The following is an 18,624-nucleotide window of genomic DNA, read 5'->3' as shown; positions in this document are numbered from 1 at the left end:
TCTATCTACTGTCTAATAGACTCTTCTCTGTCTACTGTCTAATAGACTCTTCTCTGTCTGCTGTCTAATAGACTCTTCTCTGTCTGCTGTCTAATAGACTCTTCTCTGTCTGCTGTCTAATAGACTCTTCTCTATCTACTGTCTAATAGACTCTTCTCTGTCTACTGTCTAATAGACTCTTCTCTGTCTACTGTCTAATAGACTCTTCTCTGTCTACTGTCTAATAGACTCTTCTCTATCTACTGTCTAATAGACTCTTCTCTGTCTACTGTCTAATAGACTCTTCTCTGTCTACTGTCTAATAGACTCTTCTCTATCTACTGTCTAATAGACTCTTCTCTGTCTGTCTAATAGACTCTTCTCTGTCTGCTGTCTAATAGACTCTTCTCTGTCTACTGTCTAATAGACTCTTCTCTGTCTACTGTCTAATAGACTCTTCTCTGTCTGCTGTCTAATAGACTCTTCTCTGTCTACTGTCTAATAGACTCTTCTCTGTCTGCTGTCTAATAGACTCTTCTCTGTCTACTGTCTAATAGACTCTTCTCTGTCTACTGTCTAATAGACTCTTCTCTGTCTACTGTCTAATAGACTCTTCTCTGTCTACTGTCTAATAGACTCTTCTCTGTCTGCTGTCTAATAGACTCTTCTCTGTCTGCTGTCTAATAGACTCTTCTCTGTCTACTGTCTAATAGACTCTTCTCTATCTACTGTCTAATAGACTCTTCTCTGTCTACTGTCTAATAGACTCTTCTCTGTCTACTGTCTAATAGACTCTTCTCTGTCTACTGTCTATTAGACTCTTCTCTGTCTACTGTCTAATAGACTCTTCTCTGTCTACTGTCTAATAGACTCTTCTCTGTCTACTGTCTAATAGACTCTTCTCTGTCTACTGTCTAATAGACTCTTCTCTGTCTACTGTCTGTAATAGTCTCTATCCTCGACTTCATACATCAAATGACTTGTGAAAGTAGTTGCCCTTCAGCAGTTGACAGCATGAAGTCTCACAGCATCTTTGTACGTTGCTATGCGACCAGTTGATCTTTGTATTGACTGCAGTCACCTCCACCCCGTCCTCTCCCACAGTGTTGGGAAATGAGCTTCGCTCTGTAATTGTTGCCAGGAGCATCTGAACTGTAGGTGACATTGGTTGTTCTGTTAGTGTGTGTCTTCTACATCTCTGACAGAAAATATCTTCTGAGGTGAGTTGTCTGCTGCTGCTGGGAGTTGGCCTGTGTTTAATTCACCCAAGTGATTCTGCATCACTCATCCAATACCTTTCTTACTCTCCAGAGAGGTTTTATAGAGTTTAGAAACACAAGTCAATCAAAATGAATTACTCTCTGAACTCTTGAGGTGGAGATAGGCTAGTTGGGGCTTTACATGTAAAGATTTGCTTTAGCAAATGTATATTAAATTCTACTCCTTTACCTTTCCAATCCCAGGTGGGCGTTTTGCTCTTGTGTTTACCCATAAAGAGATTTAACCTGGATTACTTCAGTATATACTGATCTGTAACATTGGAACGATGATGCAATGTTATTTTCACTCTTCAGTGTTACCACTCTTCTGTTAGCTGAGTAGTGTTTGATGTCCACTCCATGACAGATTGTGGAATGAATGTCAAGTACACAACACTGTTTAGGCTTTCACATTTTACCTGGGCTTTGCTCCTTTCATATTTATTTTAATCCTGACAAACTCCCCAGTTCCTGCCGGTGACAAGCATACCCATAACATGATGCTGCCACCACATTACTTGACAATACAGAGGGTTTCACTCTGTGTTGTATTACATTGGATTTGACCCAAACCTGTAGTTTTTAATTTAGGCCAAAAAGTTAACATCTTTGCCTTGTTGTCTTGCAGTACTAGTTAACAGCCTTGTTGCTAACAGAATGGATGATTTGGAGTGGATTATTTAACACAGGCTTCCTTCTTTTCACTCTGTCAAACAGGCCAGTAATGTGGAGTGAATGCAAGTGACTGAGTGTGCTAAGGTGTGGAGAGTCAGAGCAGGTGGTCAGTCCAGTTCAAGTGTTCAGCAGTCCTATGGCTTGTAGATAGAAACTGTCTCTGAGCCTGTTGGTATCAGACCTGATGACAGTGCACTGTAAACCACAGGTCATGTTCAGTCAACCAGCCATGAGTCATGTGTCAGAGCTGTGGAATGTCCTCCTCTCCTTCTCAGACACCCCAAGTCTTGCAGTTTCAATACAATCTACAACATCTGAAAATGTAGATGTGTGCTTCTCAAACAGAATGGCTAATCCTTATACCTGAATGTTTTGGGTGGAGACGGCAAGGCAGCATAAGACATAATCATTTATTTTGGGGATGATGGGGTATGTGTGTCTGTGTGTGTGAGATGGTGGTGATAACCCTCTTGGCTGCTCAGTGATCCAGGGTGTATAGAGGGTGGATTCAGGCTGCTCAGTGATCCGGGGTGGATAGAGGGTGGATTCAGGCTGCTCAGTGATCCGGGGTGTATAGAGGGTGGATTCAGGCTGCTCACTGATCCAGGGTGTATAGAGGGTGGATTCAGGCTGCTCAGTGATCCGGGGTGTATAGAGGGTGGATTCAGGCTGCTCACTGATCCAGGGTGTATAGAGGGTGGATTCAGGCTGCTCAGTGATCCAGGGTGTATAGAGGGTGGATTCAGACTGCTCAGTGATCCAGGGGGTATAGAGGGTGGATTCAGGCTGCTCAGTGATCCAGGGGGTATAGAGGGTGGATTCAGACTGCTCAGTGATCCGGGGTGTATAGAGGGTGGATTCAGACTGCTCAGTGATCCAGGGTGTATAGAGGGTGGATTCAGACTGCTCAGTGATCCAGGGTGTATAGAGGGTGGATTCAGGCTGCTCAGTGATCCAGGGGGTATAGAGGGTGGATTCAGACTGCTCAGTGATCCGGGGTGTATAGAGGGTGGATTCAGGCTGCTCACTGATCCAGGGTGTATAGAGGGTGGATTCAGGCTGCTCAGTGATCCGGGGTGTATACATTTACATTTTAGTCATTTAGCAGACGCTCTTATCCAGAGCGACTTACAGTTAGTGAGTGCATACATTATTTATTATTTACATACTGGCCCCCCGTGGGAATCGAACACACAATAGAGGGTGGATTCAGGCTGCTCAGTGATCCAGGGTGTATTGAGGGTGGATTCAGGCTGCTCAGTGATCCAGGGTGTATTGAGGGTGGATTCAGGCTGCTCAGTGATCCAGGGTGTATTGAGGGTGGATTCAGGCTGCTCAGTGATCCAGGGTGGATTCAGGCTGCTCAGTGATCCAGGGGGTATAGAGGGTGGATTCAGGCTGCTCAGTGATCCAGGGTGTATTGAGGGTGGATTCAGGCTGCTCAGTGATCCAGGGTGGATTCAGGCTGCTCAGTGATCCAGGGGGTATAGAGGGTGGATTCAGGCTGCTCAGTGATCCAGGGTGTATAGAGGGTGGATTCAGGCTGCTCAGTGATCCAGGGGGTATAGAGGGTGGATTCAGGCTGCTCAGTGATCCAGGGTGTATAGAGGGTGGATTCAGACTGCTCAGTGATCCAGGGTGTATAGAGGGTGGATTCAGGCTGCTCAGTGATCCAGGGGGTATAGAGGGTGGATTCAGGCTGCTCAGTGATCCAGGGGGTATAGAGGGTGGATTCAGGCTGCTCAGTGATCCAGGGTGGATAGAGGGTGGATTCAGACTGCTCAGTGATCCAGGGTGTATAGAGGGTGGATTCAGGCTGCTCAGTGATCCAGGGGGTATAGAGGGTGGATTCAGACTGCTCAGTGATCCAGGGTGGATAGAGGGTGGATTCAGACTGCTCAGTGATCCAGGGGGTATAGAGGGTGGATTCAGGCTGCTCAGTGATCCAGGGGGTATAGAGGGTGGATTCAGGCTGCTCAGTGATTCAGGGTGTATAGAGGGTGGATTCAGGCTGCTCAGTGATTCAGGCTGCTCAGTGATCTAGGGTGTATAGAGGGTGGATTCAGGCTGCTCAGTGATCCGGGGTGGATAGAGGGTGGATTCAGGCTGCTCAGTGATCCAGGGTGGATAGAGGGATTCAGGTAGACCCCTGGACTGGGCTAGATAAATTCACGACACAGGGCTGCTGATTAGGGCTCTTCATAGCAGACCTGCCCCAGGCTCACACTCACACAACACACACATCGGCACACACACGGCCCAACGCTTAATCCAAGTGCTGACTGACCTGTAGATTGGAGGGTTGGAGGGTTGGAGGGTTGGAGGGTTGGAGGGATGGAGGGTTGGAGGGATGGAGGGTTGGAGGGATGGAGGGATGGAGAGTTGGAAGGTTGGAGGGTTGGAAGGTTGGAGGGATGGAGGGTTGGAGAGTTGGAGGGATGGAGAGTTGGAAGGTTGGAGGGTTGGAAGGTTGGAGGGATGGAGGGTTGGAGAGTTGGAGGGATGGAGGGTTGGAGGGTTGGAGGGTTTGTTTTTTCCGCTGTTCAGGCTAACATTTTTCTCGAGGCCAGCCGAAGTTTGGGAGCCGAAGTCTACGCCCCTTTGTCCGTGATTGGTCAACTGTAGGGATTCTTCAATAAAATCTTTGTTGTTATTCAACGAGAGATGACTCGTTTTCACGCACATTTTTTCATTGAGAAATACTGCACCAAACATCTTAGATGTAAAATTACGTGACTAAGATCTCCTCGTCAAAAAAATCTATAAATGTAATTAATTTTGATGTTATGTTAGATTAATTCTGACTATTTTGAGGAAGTGTCTACTGGCTACGGCATCTCAAAATGGACAAACAGTACTATCGCCAGTTCTTTTAAGGGAGTATGGGAGCCCACTGGTTGGGTTCAGCTAGCCGAGTTCTGCTAGGCGCCAGCCCAACTGAAGCTGCTGACGCCTTTAGTCTCCACTGGGTCATTCACTATGTAATCAGCTCTTGTCATGTCATGGCTCAAAGCTAACCCATATAGAGACATGTAGCCCTCCCTGTCCAACCCTGGATGCTAGGAGATCTCCCCAGCTCGAACCCTGTCCACGTCTCTCTGTTCCTCCATTCCTCTGGTCCTTTGTGGCTCAGTTTGGAAGAGCATGGTGTTAACAACGCCAAAGTCTTGGTTTCAATTCCTGCTGGGGCCAATGTATGCACTCACTGTTGTAAGTGACTTTGCATACGTGTCTGCTAAATGCCATGTAATATTAATGTGTAACCCTATCCGTCTGTTCTCTGTCTTCAGACATGATTACAGAGAGATGCTTCACAACTCTACCTTCTGTCTGGTGCCCAGAGGACGACGCCTGGGATCCTTCCGCTTCCTAGAGGCACTGCAGGTACACACACAAACAACATACACACACATGCTCACACACACACACACACACACACACACTAAATTTGCACTAGGTGTGTATAAGCCATTGACTGTCAAGCTGTTTCATTTGATAGTGTCCTGGATTTTTGTTAAATGAAATAGCCATGTATTCTCCCTTGTTTGGCCTCATTCATTCTGCTAGTCCTGCTAACAACCAGTACAGTACAGCTTCTGCCAGAGAGAGAGAGCGCAGCCTTCCTCTGTGTCTCTGCCCCTACCCCAGAGACTTCCATTCTCATCCTGCATTATTAACTAGTGGAACTCAGCAGGGCTGCTAATTAGACAGAGAGAAACTGACTGTGTCCTGAACAACCAGGACCGCTCCCTGAGGGATCATATGACTGCCACTGTACTGGGAACCCCATATAGATGACCATCTACTGTCCCCATATACAGTACCAGTCAAAAGTTTGGACACACTTACTCATTCAAGGGTTTTTCTTTATTTTTACTATTTTCTACATTGTAGAATAATGGTGAAGACATCAAAACTATGAAATAACACATATGGAATCATGTAGTAACCAAAAAAGTGTTAAACAAATCAAAATATATTTTATATTTGAGATTCTTCAAAGTAGCTGCCTTGATGACAGCTTTGCACACTCTTGGCATTCTCTCAACCAGCTTCATGAGAAATGCTTTTCCAACAGTCTTGAAGGACTTCCCACATATGCTGAGCACTTGTTGGCAGCTTTTCCTTCACTCTGCGGTCCAACTCATCCCAAACCATCTCAATTGGATTGAGGTCGGGTGATTGTGGAAGCCAGGTCATCTGATGCAGCACTCCATCACTCTCCTTGGTCAAATAGCCCTTACACAGCCTGGAGGTGTGTTTTGGGTCATTGTTCTGTTGAAAAACAAATGATAGTCCCACTAAGCCCAAACCAGATGGGATGGCGTATCGCTGCAGAATGCTGTGGTAGCCATGCTGGTTAAGTGTGCCTTGAATTCTAAATAAATCACAGACAGTGTCACCAGCAAAGCACCCCCACACCATCACACCTCCTCCTCCATGCTTCACGGTGAGAACCACACATGCGGAGATCATCCGTTCACCTACTCTGTGTCTCGCAAAGACACGGCAATTGGAACCAGAATTCTCACATTTGGACTCATCAGAACAAAGGACAGATTTCCACCGGTCTAATGTCCATTGCTCGTGTTTCTTGGCCCAAGCAAGTCTCTTCTTATTATTGGTGTCCTTCAGTAGTGGTTTCTTTGCAGCAATTCGACCATGAAGGCCTGATTCACACAGTCTCCTCTGAACAGTTGATGTTGAGATGTGTCTGTTACTTGAACTCTGTGAAACATTTATTTGGGCTGCAAACTGAGGTGCAGTTAATTGACGATATTTGAGGCTGGTAACTGTAATGAACTTATCCTGTGCAGCAGAGGTAACTCTAGGTCTTCATTTCCTGTGGCGGTCCTTATGAGAGCCAGTTTCATCATAGCGCTTGATGGTTTTTGCGACTGCACTTGAAGAAACTTTCAAAGTTCTTGAAATTCTCCGGATTGACTGACCTTCATGTCTTAAAGTAATGATGGACTGTCATTTCTCTTTGCTTATTTGAGCTGTTCTTTCCATAATATGGACTTGGTCTTTTACCCCCACTTTTATACAATCTCCTAAAATATTTTGCATTTTTAAAACAATTTTCCTGCAATTCTATATTGTTTCTCAACAGGGAATCAATGTTTTCTTGAGACCTTTTTTCATAGGTTTTCGCCACAATAAATTAAATGGAAAGAGTATCCTCAACTAGTTTTTTTGACTAAATGACTAATCTTCCACCTTCCCTCAGTCCCACCCACAGTGATTGATTGTCAGGCCAATCTGTTAAAGGGATAGTTCACTGAAATTACTGAAAATGACTTTAATCTCAAGAGAAGACAGGTTAAATGTTTAAAAAAGTTATCTTACTTAGAAAATATTCCTGATCATCTAGGCCTAGACAATATCCAAAACGACTAACAATACACTGAATTCATACATTTTCAGTCATTTTTAATTGTAAAGTCACGTCTCAATACCCCCAACCAATTTTACCAATCTGGGATTTAAAGTCGTTAAAATATTCAATAATTTAGCTGTGCATTTCAGATGGAATCAAGGCGTTATAATGTACCAGAGGCCACCAAAATAGAGCTTGTTCTGTAATTGTGGTCCTCTGTAGCTCAGCTGGTAGAGCACGGCGCTTGTAACGCCATGGTAGTGGGTTCGATCCCCGGGACCACCCATACACAAAAATGTATGCACGCACGACTGTAAGTCGCTTTGGATAAAAGCGTCTGCTAAATGGCATATTATTATTATTATTTAATTGTTTTTCCAAACAGAAGCAGGGTTCACTTTGCTGTGGTAAAGGTCAGAATATGTGACAGGGTCGTTTACAAGGTAGGTGTGTCTGTCATATAGAGTCATATGCAAACAGACAGACCAAGTTCCAAAGCGGTTTGTATAATGTCGTGGATGATTGGCTGTGCTCTGAGGTAAATCTGAGGTCCAGATCATTGTCTTGGGTCTGCCTGTGTACTATAGGCTAAGCCTAATACAGTTCCTTGGCTGAGTGGTATCAGCCAGTGTCAGTGCGTTGTGAGTGGGAATACGGTTCCTTGGCTGAGTGGTATCAGCCAGTGTCAGTGCGTTGTGAGTGGGAATACGGTTCCTTGGCTGAGTGGTATCAGCCAGTGTCAGTGCGTTGTGAGTGGGAATACGGTTCCTTGGCTGAGTGGTATCAGCCAGTGTCAGTGCGTTGTGGTGGGAATACGGTTCCTTGGCTGAGTGGTATCAGCCAGTGTCAGTGCGTTGTGAGTGGGAATACGGTTCCTTGGCTGAGTGGTATCAGCCAGTGTCAGTTCGTTGTGAGTGGGAATACGGTTCCTTGGCTGAGTGGTATCAGCCAGTGTCAGTGCGTTGTGAGTGGGCAGGGGGACATATTTCAGAAGATTGTGTGGGATCTGGTTAATGTGTGTGGACACCCAGTTTAACAGGTTAAGGACAGGAGGTCACACGTCCTGGCTTTCAGGGCTGTATACTCTATTTGGGGACACACCCTGGCTGGTAGGGCTGTAGCCTCTATTTGGGGACACACCCTGGCTGGTAGGGCTGTAGTCTCTATTTGGGGACACACCCTGGCTGGTAGGGCTGTAGCCTCTATTTGGGGACACATCCTGGCTGTCAGGGCTGTAGACTCTATTTGGGGACACACCCTGGCTGGTAGGGCTGTAGCCTCTATTTGGGGACACATCCTGGCTGTCAGGGCTGTAGCCTCTATTTGGGGACACATCCTGGCTGTCAGGGCTGTAGCCTCTATTTGGGGACACATCCTGGCTGGTAGGGCTGTAGCCTCTATTTGGGGACACATCCTGGCTGTCAGGGCTGTAGCCTCTATTTGGGGACACATCCTGGCTGGTAGGGCTGTAGCCTCTATTTGGGGACACATCCTGGCTGTCAGGGCTGTAGACTCTATTTGGGGGCACATCCTGGCTGTCAGGGCTGTAGACTATATTTGGGGACACATCCTGGCTGTCAGGGCTGTAGACTCTATTTGGGGACACACCCTGGCTGGTAGGGCTGTAGTCTCTATTTGGACACATCCTGGCTGGTAGGGCTGTAGCCTCTATTTGGGGACACACCTTGGCTGTCAGGGCTGTAGACTCTATTTGGGGACACACCCTGGCTGGTAGGGCTGTAGCCTCTATTTGGACACACATCCTGGCTGTCAGGGCTGTAGCCTCTATTTGGGGACACATCCTGGCTGTCAGGGCTGTAGACTCTATTTGGGGACACACCCTGGCTGGTAGGGCTGTAGCCTCTATTTGGGGACACACCCTGGCTGGTAGGGCTGTAGTCTCTATTTGGACACATCCTGGCTGGTAGGGCTGTAGCCTCTATTTGGGGACACACCCTGGCTGGTAGGGCTGTAGCCTCTATTTGGGGACACACCCTGGCTGGTAGGGCTGTAGTCTCTATTTGGGGACACATCCTGGCTGTCAGGGCTGTAGTCTCTATTTGGACACACAGACAGTGACACACACACAAACAAACACGCATGCAAACAAACACATTTGCATACACATTTACACATGCAAATAGGCTCAAATGAAATGTAGGCTTTTGTTTACCATTGTACTTTACTCACAATATAACAACAATTTGAGCAAAGACTCCTTTTGAAATGGAATGAATTAGGCTGTTGTAATGACTAGAGTTCACAGGTAATGGCTTGCTGTGCGGTGCTTGAATACAATTGATTATAGCTCAAAGGAAGAAGAAAGTTCTGCTAAAGAAACAGACGGCCAGATGGTGCAGCATGTTTTAAAGCCCCAAACCACTGATTTCATGTCTGTGATGATTTGTTGTTGTTTTGCTGAAGATCATTTGCATTAGTAGATGGTTCAGCAGGCAGGCAGGGACTGCATTAGTGTCATTAGTCCTGACACCAGGGACCAGCTGTTTTTGGGTTCACTGTACTGTCCTCATGGAACCAGACACAATAATAGTGATGTACTGTCCTCATGGAACCAGACACAATAATAGTGATGTACTGTACTGTCCTCATGGAACCAGACACAATAATAGTGATGTACTGTCCTCATGGAACCAGACACAATAATAGTGATGTACTGTCATTTACATTTTACATTTACGTCATTTAGCAGACGCTCTTATCCAGAGCGACTTACAAATTGGTGCATTCACCCTATAGCCAGTGGGATAACCACTTTACAATTATTATTTTTTTAGGGGGGGGTAGAAGGATTACTTTATCCTATCCCAGGTATTCCTTAAAGAGGTGGGGTTTCAAATGTCTCCGGAAGGTGGTGAGTGACTCCGCTGTCCTGGCGTCGTGAGGGAGCTTGTTCCACCATTGGGGTGCCAGAGCAGCGAACAGTTTTGACTGGGCTGAGCGGGAACTATGCTTCCGCAGAGGAAGGGGAGCCAGCAGGCCAGAGGTGGATGAACGCAATGCCCTCGTTTGGGTGTAGGGACTGATCAGAGCCTGAAGGTACGGAGGTGCCGTTCCCCTCACAGCTCCATAGGCAAGCACCATGGTCTTGTAACAGATGCGAGCTTCAACTGGAAGCCAGTGGAGTGTGCGGAGGAGCGGGGTGACGTGAGAGAACTTGGGAAGGTTGAACACCAGACGGGCAGCGGCATTCTGGATGAGTTGTAGGGGTTTTAATGGCACAGGGCAGGGAGCCCAGCCAACAGCGAGTTGCAGTAATCCAGACGGGGAGATGACAAGTGCCTGGATTAGGACCTGTGCCGCTTCCTGTGTAAGGCAGGGTCGTACTCTCCGAATGTTGTAGAGCATGAACCTGCAAGATCGGGTCACCGCCTTGATGTTAGCGGAGAACGACAGAGGTGTTGTCGGGTCACGCCAAGGCTCTTCGCACTCTGGGAGGAGGACACAACGGAGTTGTCCAACCGTGATGGCGAGGATCATGGAACGGGCAGTCCTTCCCCGGGAGGAAGAGCAGCTCCGTCTTGCCAAGGTTCAGCTTGAGGTGGTGATCCGTCACCATACTGATATGTCTGCCAGACATGCAGAGATGCGATTCGCCACCTGGTTATCAGAAGGGGAAAGGAGAAGATTAGTTGTGTATCGTCGGCGTAGCAATGATAGGACAGGCCATGTGAGGATATGACAGAGCCAAGTGACTTGGTGTATAGCGAGAATAGGAGAGAGGCCTAGAACTGAGCCCTGGGGGACACCAGTGGTGAGAGCACGTGGGTGCGGAGACAGCTTCTCGCCACGCCACTTGGTAGGAGCGACCGTCAGGTAGGACGCAATCCAGAGAGTGAGCCGCGCCGGAGAATGCCCAGCTCGGAGAGGGTGGAGAGAAGGATCTGATGGTTCACAGTATCAAAGGCAGCAGACAGGTCTAGAAGGACAAGAGCAGAGGAGAGAGAGTTAGCTTTAGCAGTGCGGAGAGCCTCCGTGACACAGAGAAGAGCAGTCTCAGTTGAATGACCAGTCCTGAAACCTGACTGGTTTGGGTCAAGAAGGTCATTCTGAGAGAGATAGCAAGAGAGTTGGCTAAGGCGGCACGCTCAATAGTTTTGGAAAGAAAAGAAAGAAGGGATACTGGTCTGTAGTTGTTGACATCAGAGGGATCAGTGTTGGTTTTTTGAGAAGGGGTGCAACTCTCGCTCTCTTGAAGACGGAAGGACATAGCCAGCGGTCAAGGATGAGTTGATCAGCGAGGTGAGGTAGGGGAGAAGGTCCGGAGATGGTCTGGAGAAGAGAGGAGGGGATGGGGTCAAGCGGGCAGGTTGTTGGGCGGCCTGCAGTCACAAGTCGCGAGATTTTATCTGGAGAGAGAGGGGAGAAATAAGTCAAAGCATAGGGTAGGGCAGTGTGAGCAGGACCATCAGTGTCATTAGACTTAACAAACGAGGATCGGATGTCGTCAACCTTCTTTTCAAAGTGGTTGACGAAGTCATCCACAGAGAGGGGGATTCAGCAGGGAGGAGAATGTGGCAAAGAGCTTCCTAGGGTTAGAGGTAGATGCTTGGAATTTAGAGTGGTAGAAAGTGGCCTTAGCAGCAGAAACAGATGAAGAGAATGTAGAGAGGAGGGGTGAAAAGATGCCAGGTCCGAGGAGTCTAGTTTTCTTCCATTTCCGCTCAGCTGCCCGGAGCTCTGTTCTGTGAGCTCGCAATGAGTCATCAAGCCACGGAGCTGGAGGAGGACCGAGCCGGCCGGGAGGATAGGGGGACACAGAGAGTCAAAGGATGCAGAAGGGAGGAGATGAGGGTTGAGGAGGCAGAATCAGGAGATTGGAGGGAGAAGGATTGAGCAGAGGGAAGAGATGATAGGATGGAAGAGGAGAGAGTAGTGGGAGAGAGAGAGCGATGTAGTGTACTGTCCTCATGGAACCAGACACAATAATAGTGATGTACTGTACTGTCCTCATGGAACCAGACACAATAATAGTGATGTACTGTACTGTCCTCATGGAGACCAGACACAATAATAGTGATGTACTGTCCTCGTGGAACCAGACACAATAATAGTGATGTACTGTCCTCATGGAACCAGACACAATAATAGTGATGTACTGTCCTCATGGAACCAGACACAATAATAGTGATGTACTATCCTCATGGAACCAAACACAATAATAGTGATGTACTGTACTGTCCTCATGGAACCAGACACAATAATAGTGATGTACTGTACTGTCCTCATGGAACCAGACACAATAATAGTGATGTACTGTCCTCATGGAACCAGACACAATAATAGTGATGTACTGTCCTCATGGAACCAAACACAATAATAGTGATGTACAGTCCTCATGGAACCAATAATATTGATGTACTGTCCTCATGGAACCAGACACAATAATAGTGATGTACTGTCCTCATGGAACCAGACACAATAATAGTGATGTACTGTACTGTCCTCATGGAACCAGACACAATAATAGTGATGTACTGTACTTTCCTCATGGAACTAGACACAATAATAGTGATGTACTGTACTGTCCTCATGGAACCAAACACAATAATAGTGATGTACTGTCCTCATGGAACCAGACACAATATTAGTGATGTACTCTCCTCATGGAACCAGACACAATAATAGGGATGTACTGTCCTCATGGAACCAAACACAATAATAGTGATGTACTGTACTCATGGAACTAGACACGATAATAGTGATGTACTGTACTGTCCTCATGGAACCAGACACAATAATAGTGATGTACTGTCCTCATGGAACCAGACACAATAATAGTGATGTACTGTCCTCATGGAACCAGACACAATAATAGGGATGTACTGTCCTCATGGAACCAAACACAATAATAGTGATGTACCGTACTGTCCTCATGGAACCAGACACAATAATAGGGATGTACTGTCCTCATGGAACCAAACACAATAATAGTGATGTACTGTCCTCATGGAACCAGACACAATAATAGTGATGTACTGTCCTCATGGAACCAAACACAATAATAGTGATGTACTGTCCTCATGGAACCAGACACAATAATAGGGATGTACTGTCCTCATGGAACCAGACACAATAATAGGGATGTACTGTCCTCATGGAACCAAACACAATAATAGGGATGTACTGTCCTCATGGAACCAAACACAATAATAGTGATGTACTGTCCTCATGGAACCAAACACAATAATAGTTATGTACTGTACTGTCCTCATGGAACCAGACACAATAATAGTGATGTACTGTCCTCGTGGAACCAGACACAATAATAGTGATGTACTGTCCTCATGGAACCAAACACAATAATAGTGATGTACTGTCCTCATGGAACCAAACACAATAATAGTGATGTACTGTCCTCATGGAACCAGACACAATAATAGTGATGTACTGTCCTCATGGAACCAAACACTGGGGCGGCAGGTAGCTTAGTGGGTAAGAGCGTTGTGCCAGTTACCGAAAGGTCGCTGGTTCTAATCCCAGAGCCGACTAGGTGAAAAATCTGTTGATGTGCCCTTAAGCAAGGCACTTAACCCTAATTGCTCCTGTAAGTCGCTCTGGATAAGAGCGTCTGCTAAATGACTCAAATGTAAATCAAATGTACTGTACTGTCCTCATGGAACCAGACACAATAATAGTGATGTACTGTCCTCGTGGAACCAGACACAATAATAGTTGTCAAGGGGTGCTGAAGGTGGGTGTGGTGCATGAATCAAGCGCAGGACGCAGAAGCTCAGTCCAAAAGACTTTAGTGCAATAATCACGTAGAAAATAAGCACAATAAGCCCGAAGGCGAAATCACGGCGCACACAGGCGTCAAAACAAACGGCGCACTAACATGTGCGAAAACCCTCTCCAAAACACTGGAGGGAAGTACGTAGCTCCAACATGAAAACAGAAGAGCAATCACACACAAAGACAAACACAACCAACGAGAACTAAATAGGACACTAACGAGGACTAACAAGACACAGCTGTACAACATAAAGACAAAACCAAACGAACATGAAACATCGATCGGTGGCAGCTAGTACTCCGGGGACGACGACCGCCGAAGCCTGCCCGAACCAGGAGGAGGAGCAGCCTCGGCAAACCGTGACAGTACCCCCCTTGACGCGCGGCTCAGCCGTGCGCCGACCCGGCCTCGGGGACAACCAGGAGGACGCGGAGAAGGGGGGCGCGCGAGGATGGTTCCGGTGGAACTCCGACAGGAGAGATGGGTCTAGGATGTCCCTCCGCGGCACCCAGCACCGCTCCTCCGGGCCTTACCCCTCCCACTCCACGAGATACTGGAGACCCCATCCGGCGTCTGGAGTCCAAGATGGACCGAGCGGTGTACGCCGGAGCCCCCTCGTGTCCAGTGGGGCGGAGGAGTCTCTCCTATCTCATTGTCCTGGAGTGGACCAGCTACCACCGGCCTGAGAAGAGACACATGGAACGAGGGGTTAATATTCTTATACTCAACAGGTAGATGTAACCTATAACATACCTCGTTCAATCTTCTCCAGGACTTTAAAGGGCCCTCACAAACCGCCGACCCAGCTTCCCGGCAGGGCAGGCGGAGGGGTAGGTTTCTGGTAGAGAGCCAGACTCGATCTCCAGAGTGCGTACACCGGCCCCTCACTGCGGTGGAATCGCGCTCGCCTTGTGACGAAGGACGGCCCGCTGCAGGTGGACGTGGGCAGCGTTCCACGTCTCTTCCGAGCGCCTCATCCAATCATCCACCGCAGGGGCCTCGATCTGGCTCTGCTGCCACGGTGCCAGAACCGGCTGGTAACCTAACACACATTGGAAGGGGTTAGGTTGGTAGAGGAGTGGCGGAGAGTTCTGGGCCATCTCGGCCCAGGGATCCCGTGCCCACTCCTCAGGCCGGTCCTGGCAATACGACCTCAGAAACCTACCCACATCCTGGTTGACACGTTCTACCTGCCCGTTACTCTCCGGGTGGTACCCTGAGGTAAGGCTAACCGAGACCCCCAAACGCTCCATGAACGCTCTCCAGACACGGGAGGTAAACTGGGGGCCTCGATCAGACACTATATCCTCGGGTACCCCGTAATGCCGGAAGACGTGGGTGAATAGGGCCTCAGCGGTCTGTAGGGCAGTAGGAAGACCCGACATAGGGAGAAGACGACAGGCCTTTGAGAACCGGTCCACAACGACCAGGATGGTGGTATTCCCCTGAGAGAGGGAAAGGTCTGTCACAAAATCCACCGAGAGGTGGGACCATGGTCGTTGTGGAACGGGCAGGGGTTGTAACTTACCCCTGGGCAGATGTCGGGGCGCCTTACACTGGGCGCACACCGAGCAGGAGGAGACATAAACCCTCACATCCCCTAGCCAAAGTAGGCCACCAGTATTTAGTGCTAAGGCAATGCACTGTCCGGCCAATACCCGGATGTCCAGAGGAGGGTGACGTGTGAGCCCAGTAAATGAGTCGATCCCGAATCTCGGGCGGAACGTACTTCCGACCCTCAGGACACTGTGGAGGGCTGGGTCGTGCACGCACGCTCGCTCGATTCGGCATCGACCTCTCCACACCACCGGTGCCACAAGGCAAGACTCCGGTAGTATGGGAGTAGGCTCAACGGACCTCTCCTCCGTGTCATACCGCCGGGACAGTGCATCTGCCTTACCATTCTGGGACCCAGGGATGTACGTGATTTTAAATACGAACCTGGTGAGAAACATACTCCATCGAGCCTGGCGAGGGTTCAGTCTCCTCGCTGCCCGGATGTACTCCAGGTTCCGATGGTCAGTCAAAATGAGAAAGGGTGTTGAGCCCCCTCCAGCCAATGCCTCCACACCTTAAGGGCTTGAACTACAGCTAACAGCTCCCTGTCCCCAACGTCATGGTTACCCTCCGCGGGCTGAGCTTTTGAGTAAAAAGCACAGGGGCGGAGTTTGGGTGTCGAGCCGGACCGTTGAGAAGAACGGCCCCTATACCTGCCTCAGAGCGCGTCCCACCTCAGCCAGAAAGGGTAATGCGGGATCCGGATGCGCCAGCACCGGGCCGACGTAAACAGGTCCTTCAGTCTCCCAAAGGCCCTGTCCGCATCAGCTGACCACTGCAGGCGCACCGGACCCCCTTTCAGAAGGGACGTGATGGGAGCTGCCACCTGTCCAAAAGCCCGGATAAACCTCCGGTAGTAATTCATAAAGCCCAAGAACTGCTGCACCTCTTTTACAGTGGTTGGGGTTTGCCAATTCACGCCTGCGGACACTACGATCCACCTCCATTCTCACCCCTGACGCGGACAACCGATAACCCAAAAGGAGACCGACTCCTGGAAAAACAGACATTTCTCTGCCCCTTGACATATAGGTCGTGCTCCAACAGCCTCCTCAATACACGACGCACCAGGGTTACATGCTCGGCTCGGGTAGGCGAGTACACCTGAATATCATCAATGTCCACGACCACCCCTTGTCCCTGCATATCCCGGAAAATGTCATCTCTGAAGGATTGGAAGACTGATGGAGCATTCATCAACCCATATGGCATGACAAGATACTCGAAAATGACCTGACGTGGTACTAAACGCTGTCTTCCATTCGTCGCCCTCCTAATGCGCACCAAGTTATACGCGCTCCTGAGATCCAGTTTTGTGAAAAACCCGCTCCATGCAATGACTCCTTCATGGAGTCGCAATCAGAGGGAGTGGATCACTTTATTTCACAGTAATCTGATTGAGACCACGGTAATCAATGCACGGACGCAACCCTCCATCTTTCTTTTTCACAAAAAGAAGCTCGAGGAGGCGGGAGAAGTGGAGGGCCGAATGTATCCCTGTCTCAAAGATTCGGCTATGTAAGTCTCCATAGCTTTTCTCTCCTCTTGAGACAAAGGATACACTGGCTCCGTGGGAGCGCTGCTCCTGCCTGGAGATCAATCGCACAATCCCCCTGTCTGTGAGGAGGCAACTGCGTCGCCTAGTCTTGCTCAAACACGAGAGCTAAATCCCCATATTCAGGCGGAATGTGCAGTGCGGGCACTTGGTTTGGACTCTCCACCGAAGTCGCCCCCACGAAACACCCCAGACATCGCCCCTCGCACTGAGCAGACCACCCATCGAGAGCCCTCTGTTGCCACGAAATAGCAGGGTTATGGGTGCTTAACTAGGGAATTCCCAGCACCACTGGGTACGCAGGAGAGTCGATCAGATACAGCTGTATAGTCTCTTCATGACCCCCCTGCTTACACATCCTAAGTGGCGCTGTGATCTCCCTAATCAACCCCGACCCCAACGGGCGGCTATCTAAGGCATGAACGGGAAAAGGTTTGTCAACAGGTAGGAGAGGGATCCCTAAATCTACACAAAACTTCCGATCAACAAAATTCCCAGCTGCGCCTGAATCTACTAGCGCCTTATGCTGGGAATGAGGTGCAACCTGTGGAAAACAAACAGGTATACAAAAGTGCGCAACAGAAAGCTCTGGGTAAGTGGGACGTCTACTCACCTGGGAGGCCCCCCAGTGCGTGGCCTGTTGTCTTCTCCCCCGGAGAACCCTCCCCAGCACCTGGCCGCAGTGTGCCCTCCACGACCGCACTTGGTGCAGGAGACAGGCCCCCTCGGGCTCCTCCTCCTCCTTTCTCTAGCGCCGGCACCCCCGAGCTCCATAGGGCTCGGCTCGGAGGTGCCGGAGGGCGGGAATGGACGGACCCCCTCGGGACGTCCCACGGGTGGCCAGCAGGGTGTCCAGACGGATGGACATATCGACCAACTGGTCGAAGGTAAGATGGGTATCCCTGCAGGCCAACTCACGTTGAACGTCCTCCCGTAGGCTACATCGAAAATGGTCAATGAGGGCCCATTCATTCCACCCTGCGTCCGCCGCTAGAGTCCGGAACTCTAGAGCAAACGCCTGTGTGCTCCTCCTCCCCTGTCTCAAGTGGACTAGACGCTCCCCCGCCGCTTTGCCCTCAGGTGGATGGTCAAACACGGCCTTGAAGCGACGGGAGAACTCGGCGTAGGAGATGGTGTTGGCGTCCATCTTCCTCCACTCGGCGTTAGCCCACTCCAACGCCTTGCCCGTGAGACAGGAGATGAGGGCGGAAACGCTCTCGTGTCCCGAGGGCACCGGGTGTACAGTGGCCAGGTAGAGCTCCACCTGCAGGAGCAACCCCTGACACCCGGCAGCTGTTCCGTCATACGCCCTCGGGAGCGAGAGCCGAATCCCCCTGGGTTCCGGACCTGGGACTGGTGGACCGGCCGATGGGGTTGGCAGAGTAGGTGGAGGTGTGGGTACCCCGCTGGCCTCCCATCGGTGCAAGGTGTTGATGACGTCCTGTAGAGCGGTCCCCAGTTGTCG

At 49.2% G+C, this 18,624-nt stretch overlaps 1 pseudogene; it reads left to right on the top strand.

The window, feature by feature from the left end:
* LOC123481045 overlaps positions 1–18,624 on the top strand; it is a 101,002-nt pseudogene that overhangs the window by 62,239 nt on the left and 20,139 nt on the right.

This window comes from Coregonus clupeaformis, chromosome 17, assembly GCF_020615455.1.
Source record: "Coregonus clupeaformis isolate EN_2021a chromosome 17, ASM2061545v1, whole genome shotgun sequence".
Taxonomy (NCBI): domain Eukaryota; kingdom Metazoa; phylum Chordata; class Actinopteri; order Salmoniformes; family Salmonidae; genus Coregonus; species Coregonus clupeaformis.
Note: the sequence above shows the minus strand (reverse complement) of the source record. Positions and strands in the feature narration are given on the sequence as shown.